At 38.9% G+C, this 14,587-nt stretch overlaps 1 long non-coding RNA gene across 3 annotated transcripts in view; it reads left to right on the forward strand.

Moving 5' to 3' along the window:
- Positions 1-14,165, forward strand: part of LOC102153490 — a 31,896-nt gene extending 17,731 nt beyond the window's left edge. For 2 of the 3 annotated variants that reach the window (XR_005373949.1, XR_005373951.1), the window contains 2 exons: positions 13,553-13,683; positions 14,105-14,165. This is a non-coding gene — a long non-coding RNA (uncharacterized LOC102153490). Of the gene's footprint in view, positions 1-4,310; positions 4,409-13,552; positions 13,684-14,104 lie in introns of all 3 variants that reach the window. The other variant, XR_005373950.1, reaches the window with a different exon arrangement.
- The last annotated feature ends 422 nt before the right edge of the window (positions 14,166-14,587 follow it).

The following is a 14,587-nucleotide window of genomic DNA, read 5'->3' on the forward strand; positions in this document are numbered from 1 at the left end:
TATTGCTATTAATTCATAAACTAATTATCAAATAAGAGACTTAGAAGTTACATAACTAATTAAGTTATTATAAAGGTGTCTAACAAATATTGATCTATTTAAGAAAATACTACAAACTATTTTATTTTCCACCCCCTGTTAAGAAGTTTGGCTAAATTCAGACATTTAACCGCACCTATTTACCTTATTTCCTAGTACTTCTTGGCTTGTTTGGTTTTGTTCTTATGATAGACTTCTGAAGATTTTCCTATTGAAGCCTCAGATCATCCTTCATCTCTTTAGAGATCTGTTTATAGGGATCCCTGGGTGGCGCAGCGGTTTGGCACCTGCCTTTGGCCCAGGACGCGATCCTGGAGACCCGGGATCGAGTCCCACGTCGGGCTCCCGGTGCATGGAGCCTGCTTCTCCCTCTGCCTGTGTCTCTGCCTCTCTCTCTCTCTCTCTGTGAGACTATCATAAATAAATTAAAAAAAATAAAAAAAAGAGATCTGTTTATATTATTTTTAATGGTTTTATATCATTGAACTTCTGTGATCATTGCTTCTCCAAAAACGTATATATATATATATGGCAGTCCATCCACACACATGGACTGACATATGATAAAATTCTATTATATATATATATATGGGATGTATATCATATATATGTATATATATGACAGCTGAGGACATATTTTAAGGGATTAAACCTCAGTTTAGGAATATACCATAATTTAAATATACATATACTAGTATTTTCTACATTTCTCAGTCTTTTATATTAAGAACCTCTGAATTATAGTGGGCAATGGCAAATCTGGCATAAAAATAAGTCTAGGCAGGTGTGAAGGGTTGGAAAGAGTCAAGAACATGAATTTAGGAAAGAAAATGAGCTCAATTGGAAGAGTGATCATTGGGATAGGATCATTAAAAGAAACAGTAAAATGATAGAGAAGGAAGGTCAGCTCTAAGGATGAAACAAAATCAAATCTATCATATCTTTCCATAGTAACAGAATGCAGGTCCCATTCTCCAAGGGGGAAATGGAGAGAACATAAAAATAAATAATCAATAAAATACTGAATGCCAGAAATCCAAAGGAAAAAACAACAAATATCATAGCTGATGAAAAATTTAAACCGTCCATGGTGCACAATGCATTTGCAACACACATACTCACATTCACAACATACACCCACACCACATCCACACACATGGACTGCCATATTGATAAAATTTCATGCACCAAACAAAGCTTTTCAAATATCTGCCAGAGAGAAATAAAGATAGATAGATAGATCTTTAAGACAGCTTTTATTTAATATCATTTTTTTTCTGCTTTTAGCTTTATTTAACTTCAATACAGTAACTGTAGTACTTTACCTTTTGGTCCTTGACTGCTTTCTATCGCTGTTTGTGTAATAACTAACTTTACTCCAAAGGATGAGTTTTGTCACTTATTTTTCTGAGAGATATAAAGAATCTTGCTAATAAAATAATTGAATCATTATATTTAAAATTATTTTTTTCTGAAATTGAGAGATTTAACTGGCTTAATTTTTTAAATTTCTCAAGAGTAAGTTGTACTCCTGTCTTATAAACGAAAATAGTTTGAATTACAATCATTATATCAATATCATAATATTGAACTTCATTAACAATTAAATTGTTTGCAAAATAAAGTAAAATAAAATTTTACTCCTGGGAAGGGAAATCTAAATAATTTTCTCAAAAATATCACATTAAATTATATTGGTGTGAGAAAAGTAACCTAAGCCTATTAAAACATTCTCGATCCATTACAATTTTATTATAGTTGAAAGGATAGAATAATCTACATATTTTGTAGCATTTGTGCATTCCAAAATACCCACCCAGAAGGCCCTTTTCTCTGATGGGAGGGTGATTATTTTTCTGTGGTCTTTCCCATAATGCTTCCATTGTTCCCCAGAGCTCTCACAGGAAGCTCTGGGTTAGCTATCTAAATATAGAAAACTATTCTGATATTTTATCAGATAAACATGATACGTTCACCTGATTCTTTTAATCTGCGTTTTGGACACAGAACATAAATAACAGAAACCTGGCTAGGCCACGCAGTCAACTCGGTTAGCAGCAGAACAGCCGGGCAAGAATTCCATAAGGAGAGATCTCAGCTGTCACTGCCCCCTTCATTTTTTTCTGTGATTTCTCAGTTAACATGGTATTAATCGTCTCTTCCTTTGTGCCTCAGTGCATCCAAAATCACACCAGGCACTTTTGCACAGTGAATTTAAGGGTTCTTAAGTTCTCTTCCAGGTAATTTCTAGATATCAAAGTTAAGGGTTGGGTTGGCTGAACTCTGTGATTGAGCTTTCATTATATTTCAGAGAGAGAATGGGGAGGACTTTGATATGGGAAGGGAAAGGAGTGCCTTTGTTTTGTAGCTGACTGACTTTCAGCACTCCTCCTTAATTCATGGGGATCACAAACATTGACCCTAAGAGCCCCTAATTCTGAAAGATATACTTTCTACACATAGGTTGTATCTTCCATGTTAATCCTGCTTGTTTGTTTTGAAGCTGTTTCTGATATTAGTAGATGATAGTAGATTTAGTAATTTCAATGTCCAAAATGGGGTAGGGATCATCATCCAGGACTTAGAAATTAGTATGTCTGATAAAAATTATTCTGTGAGGCAATATATGATAGCAAATTTTTTAATAATGATGTAACTAATAAAACGGTAAGCGAATTTATATTGTCAATAAAATATGGTAAAAGCCAAAAACAATAGTAATGGTAAAAAACATTGACAGAGTGTCATAATGTCTCCTCTGGTCTTTAATTTTAGCCTTTTAAATAATAAATGTGGCTCATTGTATCCCAAAGTCTCATAAACCTTGCATGTGCAATAATTGGGATTTACATTTAACATTATCAAAATAATGAAACATTTTAGTATTTCCAAAATATAGAGGTAAATCTAACTTGTACTCTGGTGAGTAGTAATATGAAATATGAGATGCCCATTCTCTAAACACATTTTAATTTTCTTAATTTTATCCATGATTCCAAGCCATAGATACAGTTTGGAAAGATGATTTTAACATAAACACTTAGGAACATATGCCCCTCACTGTGTTAAAATTTATTTGCCTGGCTGAACTTAAATACTTTAAAATAAGGGCATAAATATTTAAGAGTATAAAGTAACCTAAGTAAAGAGTATAAATTTTGAGTAGAGAACATCCTGCTTTGGTACTGAGTAAATAAAGTATGTGGCACATTTTCAAGCATATTCCTTAGCTTTTTTCAATTGAATGTAATGAAAAAATAAACACTGAATATTTGGTTATTTCCTATATATATTAAAAGCAAAATAAGACAAAACTAGGCTTTGGACAAGGTTTCAAGGGTGATAGGATCACAAAGATTTCACACACACACACACACACACACACAGCTAAAAGAGGAGTAATTGAAAATAGTATATTCATTAGTGGTAATACATGGATATATATTGTGGGTGGTTTCTTTCAATGTGAAAATCAGTGATGATGTTCCCAGATCGCTTGATTCTCATCTCAGATCCATCAAAGAATTGGAGAATCTGAGACTAGAATGGGGAGATAGAGTTTATTGAGTAGATCAGTAGATCACCTTTCAAGGGTGAAAGGGTGCCACTGCCCAAGCAAGAGTAGCAACCTCACGGGAGAAGCTCTAACTGTATCCTTTTAAGCCTGTTTTCTGCAAATTTGTAAATTTACATGAAACAAACTGTTGTAAATTTAGCTCTGATTGACATTTTTGAGTGACAGCTGGTGGTTATATAACATTTTGGCTTCTGTGCATGTGCCTACCCATGATACCTTCTGTTACAATTGTATTTATTTATGTATTTCATATTTATGGACTTTTAATGAGCTTTGTGACCCTAAAGGTACTTAAGAGCAAGTTGCACCTATTGTGCACATGCTCAGCTCTTAGAAGTCCCCTGATGGCTTTGGAGGCAGCTCTGTGGCCAGGCCTCTCCTGTTCTGTTAACCCTTGAGAGGGCTCTGAAGGTGTGGCTGTTAACCCTTGGCGGTGGCACCGAGGGTGTGGGCAGCATCTGCTTTATCTTTCTGGGCTCAGCCTAACCGACTGCCTAACAATGATAAATCTATAGATTGAAAGCTGAATTCTGATTTTGTCGTGTTGCTTTTTTTTCTGCTTTTTCCTTTGCACTGTTATTAAAAGCACTCTTATTTATACATGCAAGCAGCAGAATGCGATCTTTCACTTGGAATACACGTGACTTCTTGAGAGCAGCAATTTACCGTTTCTTATTGATTCTTTTGTTACCAGTTCCTTGAGCAGAGCCTGATGGACACATTACACTCAAAGAATGTTTGTTAAATAAATGGCTTAGTGGAAGGCAGCTTAAGCAGAGCTTCTATCTTCTGGTATGACATATATTTCAGTACAGTGTACTTCATACACCGCTGGTCACAGAATTTTCTTAAAAATTTATTTTAAAATGACACAGAAACACAAATATACTTTGGCAGAAGCATCCTAATTTGATCCTTTTGGGAAAATATTTTTTGAAAATGCCATATTTGTATCCCTATACTTTTATGAACTATAATTTAGCACAAGCAACATGTATGTTATGGAGGTTGGCCATCTTACTAGGACAATAGTTTCTCATAGTAAGAGAAATAAATGCAATGTAAATAAAATCATTATGCAACCATTCAGTAACACTGGCTTTCACCACCTAAATAATTATTGCTATTACAACATTAATTTATTTCATATGTCAAAAATTCTTTATAACTGTTTTGATAATCATTTATTGAGATTAGTATTTCAACACGTTTATGCTCAACATCAAAGAAGATTTTCTATTGTTGTCATTATAACTAAGCCTGCTTTTGTTCAGATATATTTATTACCAGGGTTAAAAAAAAAGAAAGAAAAGAAAAGAAAATCAAACAAAATATTGCAAAGGTAACCATTAAGAACTGATTCGACATTGCCAAATTTGTTTTCTGTTTGTGATTTCAAGTTTTTCTTTCTCTTATATGTAGCAAGAATTTACAGACATCTGTTTAACAATTTGAGTTGAGGATCCTTAGAGATTTTTATAATTTTCCTGCTGATGTTTTATGATTGCATCACCCATACCAGTTTTATCAGCAATTTATTTTCTTTTCATTTTTCTTAAAAGACTTTATTTATTTATTCATGAGAGACAGAGAGATGCAGAGACACAGGCAGAGGGAGAAGCAGGCTTCTTGCAAGGAGCCGGATGCAGGGTTAAATCCCAGGACCCCAGGATCATGCCCTCAGCCAAAGGCAGATGCTCAACCGCTGAGCCACCCAGACGTCCCATAACCATTTATTTTCAAAAACATTTCTATCACTTATTTTATTTCCATAGTATTCAATTTAATTTTTATGAGGGTGCCTGGGTGGCTCAGTCAATTAAGTGTCTGCCTTTGGCTCAAGTCATGATCCCAGAGTGCTGGGATTGAGCTCCACATCAGGCTCTCTGCTCAGAGGGGAGACGGCTTCTCCCTCTCCCCCCTGCTCATGCTCTCTCTATCTCTCTTTCTCTCAAATAAATAAAATCTTTAAATTTTTTTAAATTTTTATGAAAAAATATCTTCCAACAGCTATATATCATTGTTTTGTCTAATATTGAATTACATTGTGTAATTGCAATATTAAGTAACCAGCATCCACAACTTAGAAAAACCCATATTCAGCAAACTCTGGTAAACCAGAGTCTTGGAGCCTACTAGCCTGTAGTATTCAGCATTTTATAGACACAATGGAGACTTGGTTCTGCAATGTTGTGATTTATAAGAAATATATATTTGGTCATTCCAGATGAGCAGCAAAGGTGTCTTTTGTTAGGCTAATGAGGTAACTTTTGGAATGTACTGAAGGCTGGGAGCCAATTGACAGAAGAACCAACCATGTTATTAGAGGATTAAAACTTTCAGTCTCGAGGGGAGGAGCAAGATGGCGGAAGAGCAGGGTCCCCAAATCACCTGTCTCCACCAGATTACCTAGAAAACCTCCAATCATCCTGAAAATCTATGAATTCGGCCTGAGATTTAAAGAGAGACCAGCTGGAATGCTACAGTGAGAAGAGTTCGCGCTTCTATCAAGGTAGGAAGACGGGGAAAAAGAAATAAAGGAACAAAGGCCTCCAGGGGGGAGGGGCCCCGCGAGGAGCCGGGCTGAGGCCGGGGCGAGTGTCCCCAGGACAGGAGAGCCCCGTCCCGGAGGAGCAGGAGCTGCACCGACCTTCCCGGGGGAAAGGGGCTCGCGGGGAGGTGGAGCAGGACCCGGGAGGGCGGGGATGCCCTCGGGCTCCCGGGGACACTAACAGGCACCTGCGCCCCGGGAGAGTGCGCCGAGCTCCCTAAGGGCTGCAGCGCGCACGGCGGGACCCGGCGGGACCCGGAGCAGCTCGGAGGGGCTCGGGCGGCGGCTCCGCGGAGGGGGCTGCGCGGCCCCGGGAGCAGCTCGGAGGGGCTTGGGCAGAGGAAGAGGCTCCGTGCGGAGGGGGCTGCGCGGTTCCAGGAGCAGCTCGGAGGGGCTCGGGCGGCAGCTCCGCGGAGGGGGCTGCGCGGCCCGGGAGCGCGAATCCACCAGCACAGGCTTCGGAGCACAGGGCGCCGGGACACAGCCCAGGATCCCGCCTCCCCCGGGACAGGCAGAGGCCGGGAGGGCCCAGGACAGCGAGGACGCTCCTGCCCCAGCTGAGCAGATCAGCGGCCCCGCCCCGGAGCCTCCAGGCCCTGCAGACGGAGTTCCTGCCGGAGCTGAATCCAGGTTTCCAGAGCTGCCCCGCCACTGGGGCTGTTCCTCCTGGGGCCTCACGGGGTAAACACCCCCCACTGAGCCCTGCACCAGGCAGGGGCTGAGCAGCTCCCCCAAGTGCTAACACCTGAAAATCAGCACAGCAGGTCCCTCCCCCAGAACACCAGCTAGACTGACTGACAACTTCCAGGGGAAGCCAAGGGACTTAAAGTACACAGAATCAGAAGATACTCCTCCGTGGTTCTTTTTTTTTTTTTTTTTTTTCTTTTTGATTTGTTTCCTTCCCCTACCCCCCTTTTTTCTCCTTTCTTTCTTTTTCTTTCTCTTTTTCTTCTTTTTTTTTTCCTTTTTTCTTCCTTTTTTTTTCTCTTTCTCTTTTCTTTCCTTCTTTCTCTCCTCTCTTTTTCTCCTTTTCCCAATACAACTTGCTTTTGGCCACTCTGCACTGAGCAAAATGACTAGAAGGAAAACCTCACCTCAAAAGAAAGAATCAGAAACAGTTCTCTCTCCCACAGAGTTACAAAATCTGGATTACAATTCAATGTCAGAAAGCCAGTTCAGAAGCACTATTATACAGCTACTGGTGGCTCTAGAAAAAAGCATAAAGGACTCAAGAGACTTCATGACTGCAGAATTTAGAGCTAATCAGGCAGAAATTAAAAATCAACTGAATGAGATGCAATCCAAACTAGAAGTCCTAAAGACGAGGGTTAACGAGGTGGAAGAACGAGTGAGTGACATAGAAGACAAGTTGATAGCAAAGAGGGAAACTGAGGAAAAAAAGAGACAAACAATTAAAAGACCATGAGGATAGATTAAGGGAAATAAACGACAGCCTGAGAAAGAAAAACCTACGTTTCATTGGGGTTCCCGAGGGTGCCGAAAGGGACAGAGGGCCAGAATATGTATTTGAACAAATTCTAGCTGAAAACTTTCCTAATCTGGGAAGGGAAACAGGCATTCAGATCCAGGAAATAGAGAGATCCCCCCCTAAAATCAATAAAAACCGTTCAACTCCTCGACATTTAATAGTGAAGCTTGCAAATTCCAAAGATAAAGAGAAAATCCTTAAAGCAGCAAGAGACAAGAAATCCCTGACTTTTATGGGGAGGAGTATTAGGGTAACAGCAGACCTCTCCACAGAGACCTGGCAGGCCAGAAAGGGCTGGCAGGATATATTCAGGGTCCTAAATGAGAAGAACATGCAACCAAGAATACTTTATCCAGCAAGGCTCTCATTCAAAATGGAAGGAGAGATAAAGAGCTTCCAAGACAGGCAGCAACTAAAAGAATATGTGACCTCCAAACCAGCTCTGCAAGAGATTTTAAGGGGGACTCTTAAAATTCCCCTTTAAGAAGAAGTTCAGTGGAACAGTCCACAAAAACAAGGACTGAATAGATATCATGATGACACTAAACTCATATCTGTCAATAGTAACTCTGAATGTGAACGGGCTTAATGACCCCATCAAAAGGCGCAGGGTTTCAGACTGGATAAAAAAGCAGGATCCATCTATTTGCTGTCTACAAGAGACTCATTTTAGACAGAAGGACACCTACAGCCTGAAAATAAAAGGTTGGAGAACCATTTACCATTCGAATGGTCCTCAAAAGAAAGCAGGGGTAGCCATCCTTATATCAGATAAACTAAAATTTACCCCAAAGACTGTAGTGAGAGATGAAGAGGGACACTATATCATACTTAAAGGATCTATTCAACAAGAGGACTTAACAATCCTCAATATATATGCCCCAAATGTGGGAGCTGCCAAATATATCAATCAATTATTAACCAAAGTGAAGAAATACTTAGATAATAATACACTTATACTTGGTGACTTCAATCTAGCTCTTTCTATACTCGATAGGTCTTCTAAGCACAACATCTCCAAAGAAACGAGAGCTTTAAATGATACACTGGACCAGATGGATTTCACAGATATCTACAGAACTTTACATCCAAACTCAACTGAATACACATTCTTCTCAAGCGCACATGGAACTTTCTCCAGAATAGACCACATATTGGGTCACAAATCGGGTCTGAACCGATACCAAAAGATTGGGATTGTCCCCTGCATATTCTCAGACCATAATGCCTTGAAATTAGAACTAAATCACAACAAGAAGTTTGGAAGGACCTCAAACACGTGGAGGTTAAGGACCATCCTGCTAAAAGATAAAAGGGTCAACCAGGAAATTAAGGAAGAATTAAAAAGATTCATGGAAACTAATGAGAATGAAGATACAACCGTTCAGAATCTTTGGGATGCAGCAAAAGCAGTCCTAAGGGGGAAATACATCGCAATACAAGCATCCATTCAAAAACTGGAAAGAACTCAAATACAAAAGCTAACCTTACACATAAAGGAGCTAGAGAAAAAACAGCAAATAGATCCTACACCCAAGAGAAGAAGGGAGTTAATAAAGATTCGAGCAGAACTCAACGAAATCGAGACCAGAAGAACTGTGGAACAGATCAACAAAACCAGGAGTTGGTTCTTTGAAAGAATTAACAAGATAGATAAACCATTAGCCAGTCTTATTAAAAAGAAGAGAGAGAAGACTCAAATTAATAAAATCATGAATGAGAAAGGAGAGATCACTACCAACACCAAGGAAATACAAACGATTTTAAAAACATATTATGAACAGCTATACGCCAATAAATTAGGCAATCTAGAAGAAATGGACGCATTCCTGGAAAGCCACAAACTACCAAAACTGGAACAGGAAGAAATAGAAAACCTGAACAGGCCAATAACCAGGGAGGAAATTGAAGCAGTCATCAAAAACCTCCCAAGACACAAGAGTCCAGGGCCAGATGGCTTCCCAGGGGAATTTTATCAAACGTTTAAAGAAGAAACCATACCTATTCTCCTAAAGCTGTTTGGAAAGATAGAAAGAGATGGAGTACTTCCAAATTCGTTCTATGAGGCCAGCATCACCTTAATTCCAAAACCAGACAAAGACCCCACCAAAAAGGAGAATTACAGACCAATATCCCTGATGAACATGGATGCAAAAATTCTCAACAAGATACTGGCCAATAGGATCCAACAGTACATTAAAAAAATTATTCACCATGACCAAGTAGGATTTATCCCTGGGATACAAGGCTGGTTCAACACCCGTAAAACAATCAATGTGATTCATCATATCAGCAAGAGAAAAACCAAGAACCATATGATCCTCTCATTGGATGCAGAGAAAGCATTTGACAAAATACAGCATCCATTCCTGATCAAAACTCTTCAGAGTGTAGGGATAGAGGGAACATTCCTCGACATCTTAAAAGCCATCTATGAAAAGCCCACAGCAAATATCATTCTCAATGGGGAAGCACTGGGAGCCTTTCCCCTAAGATCAGGAACAAGACAGGGATGTCCACTCTGACCACTGCTGTTCAACATAGTACTGGAAGTCCTAGCCTCAGCAATCAGACAACAAAAAGACATTAAAGGCATTCAAATTGGCAAAGAAGAAGTCAAACTCTCCCTCTTCGCCGATGACATGATACTCTACATAGAAAACCCAAAAGTCTCCACCCCAAGATTGCTAGAACTCATACAGCAATTCGGTAGCGTGGCAGGATACAAAATCAATGCCCAGAAGTCAGTGGCATTTCTATACACTAACAATGAGACTGAAGAAAGAGAAATTAAGGAGTCAATCCCATTTACAATTGCACCCAAAAGCATAAGATACCTAGGAATAAACCTAACCAAAGATGTAAAGGATCTATACCCTCAAAACTATAGAACGCTTCTGAAAGAAATTGAGGAAGACACAAAGAGATGGAAAAATATTCCATGCTCATGGATTGGCAGAATTAATATTGTGAAAATGTCAATGTTACCCAGGGCAATATACACGTTTAATGCAATCCCTATGGACCATGGGCTTTCTTCAGAGAGTTAGAACAAATTATTTTAAGATTTGTGTGGAATCAGAAAAGACCCCGAATAGCCAGGGAAATTTTAAAAAAGAAAACCATATCTGGGGGCATCACAATGCCAGATTTCAGGTTGTACTACAAAGCTGTGGTCATCAAGACAGCATGGTACTGGCACAAAAACAGACACATAGATCAGTGGAACAGAATAGAGAATCCAGAAGTGGACCCTGAACTTTATGGGCAACTAATATTCGATAAAGGAGGAAAGACTATCCACTGGAAGAAAGACAGTCTCTTCAATAAATGGTGCTGGGAAAATTGGACATCCACATGCAGAAGAATGAAACTAGACCACTCTCTTTCACCATACACAAAGATAAACTCAAAATGGATGAAAGATCTAAATGTGAGACAAGATTCCATCAAAATCCTAGAGAAGAACACAGGCAACACCCTTTTTGAACTCGGCCACAGTAACTTCTTGCAAGATACATCCACGAAGGCAAAAGAAACAAAAGCAAAAATGAACTATTGGGACTTCGTCAAGATAAGAAGTTTTTGCACAGCAAAGGATACAGTCAACAAAACTCAAAGACAACCTACAGAATGGGAGAGGATATTTGCAAATGACATATCAGATAAAGGGCTAGTTTCCAAGATCTATAAAGAACTTCTTAAACTCAACACCAAAGAAACAAACAATCCAATCATGAAATGGGCAAAAGACATGAACAGAAATCTCACAGAGGAAGACATAGACATGGCCAACATGCACATGAGAAAATGCTCTGCATCACTTGCCATCAGGGAAATACAAATCAAAACCACAATGAGATACCACCTCACGCCAGTGAGAATGGGGAAAATTAACAAGGCAGGAAACAACAAATGTTGGAGAGGATGTGGAGAAAAGGGAACCCTCTTACACTGTTGGTGGGAATGTGAACTGGTGCAGCCACTCTGGAAAACTGTGTGGAGGTTCCTCAAACAGTTAAAAATAGACCTGCCCTACGACCCAGCAATTGCACTGCTGGGGATTTACCCCAAAGATACAGATGTAGTGAAACGCCTGGACACCTGCACCCCGATGTTTCTAGCAGCAATGGCCACGATAGCCAAACTGTGGAAGGAGCCTCGGTGTCCAACGAAAGATGAATGGATAAAGAAGATGTGGTTTATGTATACAATGGAATATTACTCAGCTATTAGAAATGACAAATACCCACCATTTGCTTCAACGTGGATGGAACTGGAGGGTATTATGCTGAGTGAAGTAAGCCAGTCGGAGAAGGACAAACATTATATGTTCTCATTCATTTGGGGAATATAAATAATAGTGAAAGGGAATATAAGGGAAGGGGGAAGAAATGTGTGGGAAATTCCAGAAAGGGAGACAGAACGTAAAGACTGCTAACTCTGGGAAACGAACTAGGGGTGTTGGAAGGGGAGGAGGGCGGGGGGTGGGAGTGAATGGGTGACGGGCACTGGGGGTTATTCTGTATGTTAGTAAATTGAACACCAATAAAAAATAAAATAAAATAAAATAAAATAAAATAAATGAACTTTACAGTTTAAAAAAAAAAACAAAAAACTTTCAGTCTCATTCCCTAACCCGTGGAGAACAGAGGCGCTGGAGATTGAATCCCTGGCCAATATATTGGCCTATGATTTAATCAACCATGCCAATTATAATGAAGGCTCCAAAAAGTTCTCCAAAAGGATTGGGCTTGGAGAACTTTGGGGTTGGTGAACACGTGGAAGTTCTTGGAGAGAAGTGTGCCTAGAGAGCACGTAGAAACTCTGTGACCTTTCCCCATACCTTGCTCTAAGCATCTCTTTCATTCGACTGTTCCTGAGTTATATCCTTTCATAATACACTGGTGATCTAGTAAGTAAATGCTTCTCTGAATTGTGTGAGCCTCTCTAGCAAACAAATTAAACCCAAAGAGGGAATGATGGGCACCTCTGATTTATAGCCAGTTAGTTGGAAGTGCAGGTAGCAACCTGGACTTTGGCATCTGAAGTCCAAGGAGAATATTGTTGGAACCTCCAATCTGTAGCTGATCTGTTAGGAGCACAGGTAGCAACCTGGACTTGTGATTGGCATCTGAAGAGGCAGGGGTGGAGGTGATCTCAGAGGGCTGAACCTTTAACCTATGGAATCTGATGCTATCTCTGGGTAAACAGGGACAGAACTGAGTTCTTGGATACCTTGTTGATGCCTATAAATTGCTTGCTGGCGGTGAGGGAAACCCCTGCCTCTGCCCACGTTGGAAATTGGTCTCACAACATGAGAGTTACTCTTGACAACCAGTTAAGGAGAACTCAGTAAGAGAGCTTCCATAATGTTTTCCAAATTCTTCACAACTTATATGTATTATTTTGTTAATAAGAAACTAAGAGAAGAACATACCTATGAATAAGTGATATTTTATTTAAAAACCACTAGAATGAAACATACTCACAAGAGTCACAGATTATATGTGGTTGATAAATATCAAGTAACCTGTATCCAAGCTATTTAAGGTATATGTTAAACTTGCAAGATATCTATGTTAAAAATAATGCTAGAAATAACATACCCAGAAGCAGATAAACCTGATTTATTGTATTCTATACATAATCAGTGAAAATTACAATTTTCAGTAACTCTGTGATCTTTGTGGAAAAACAAGAATTGTCCTGCATGACCAGATATACTGAAATATAAGTTAAAAAGAAAGTTAACAAGGCTTATACATATGAAATGGGTCAATAACAAAATTAACAAGTTATACTGAATCAATATTTGTGTTCTAAAGATTTTTAAGCACTTGAAAAACATAAAAATGGCAAGTGTACTTTAATATTATTCCCCATTTGTTTCAAGGTTGTCAAAGATGACCCAATATTCATTACTGGAAAATGTTCTCAGAGTCTTTTTCGAGGAGTCATAAAAATTCTAACAAACTACTTAGTGTTGAAATGCAAGACAGAAGTCTCAGAGGAAAACAGTCTAAGGTCAGTATAAAGAATCTGACAAGGTTGTCCTACTCTGAAAAAAAATTGAGGGCAGAATCAAATAAAACCACTTTACAGATCTAGTCACATAGCTCATCAAAAGATTCATTTGATTTTTGTTTAATTTATTTAGACGGGATTTAGGTTATCTTTACAAAGAATTTACCATGTTTATGTTGTTCTCTGTTAAAAATAGTTCAGAGCACCTAATATTAATTCTACTTACATTATTAAGATTATTGCTAGATTTTATCTTTTATGAGAAATACCCAGGAGATAGAATAGATAATGGAGAACTGTCCTCTCACTTTCCTCAAAGTTATAATTTTAGTAGGATTTAAATCAAATATTTACTACTCACAGGACACCTGGGTGACATTGCCAAATTTGTTTTATGTTGATGATCAATAATTTCTTACAGGTGGAGACGCCTGGGTGGTTCAGTGGTTGAGTGTCGGCCTTTGGCCCAGGGAGTGATCCTGGAGTCCTAAGATCAAGTCCCACATCGGGCTCCCCCCATGGAGCCTGCTTCTCCCTCTGCTTGTGTCTCTGCCTCTCTCTCTCTCTCATTAATAAATAAATAAAATCTTTTAAAAAAGTATTACTACTCTCTTTATATTTTTGTTTCATAAAATATAGATTTTTGAAAGATTTACCACTGATTTTTTAATAAATTAATAAGAAAAAAGGAACATTTTAGCATCATGAAATTAGCATGACTTTCAGACAAATGATTAAGAAAATGGCTTTGATTTCTGTGATAAGTTCAACTGTCCAGTTCTTAAATCACCTCTAGCCATATAATAACACTTCCACCAAACTCCTGGTGTGACAGGGAGAGGTTTGTGGCAGGAACTACAAAAGTATACTAAGAAGATGATTTGTCCTACTGAATATGGATGCA

The sequence above is a fragment of the Canis lupus genome, chromosome 19 (genome assembly GCF_011100685.1).
Source record: "Canis lupus familiaris isolate Mischka breed German Shepherd chromosome 19, alternate assembly UU_Cfam_GSD_1.0, whole genome shotgun sequence".
Lineage (NCBI taxonomy): Eukaryota > Metazoa > Chordata > Mammalia > Carnivora > Canidae > Canis > Canis lupus.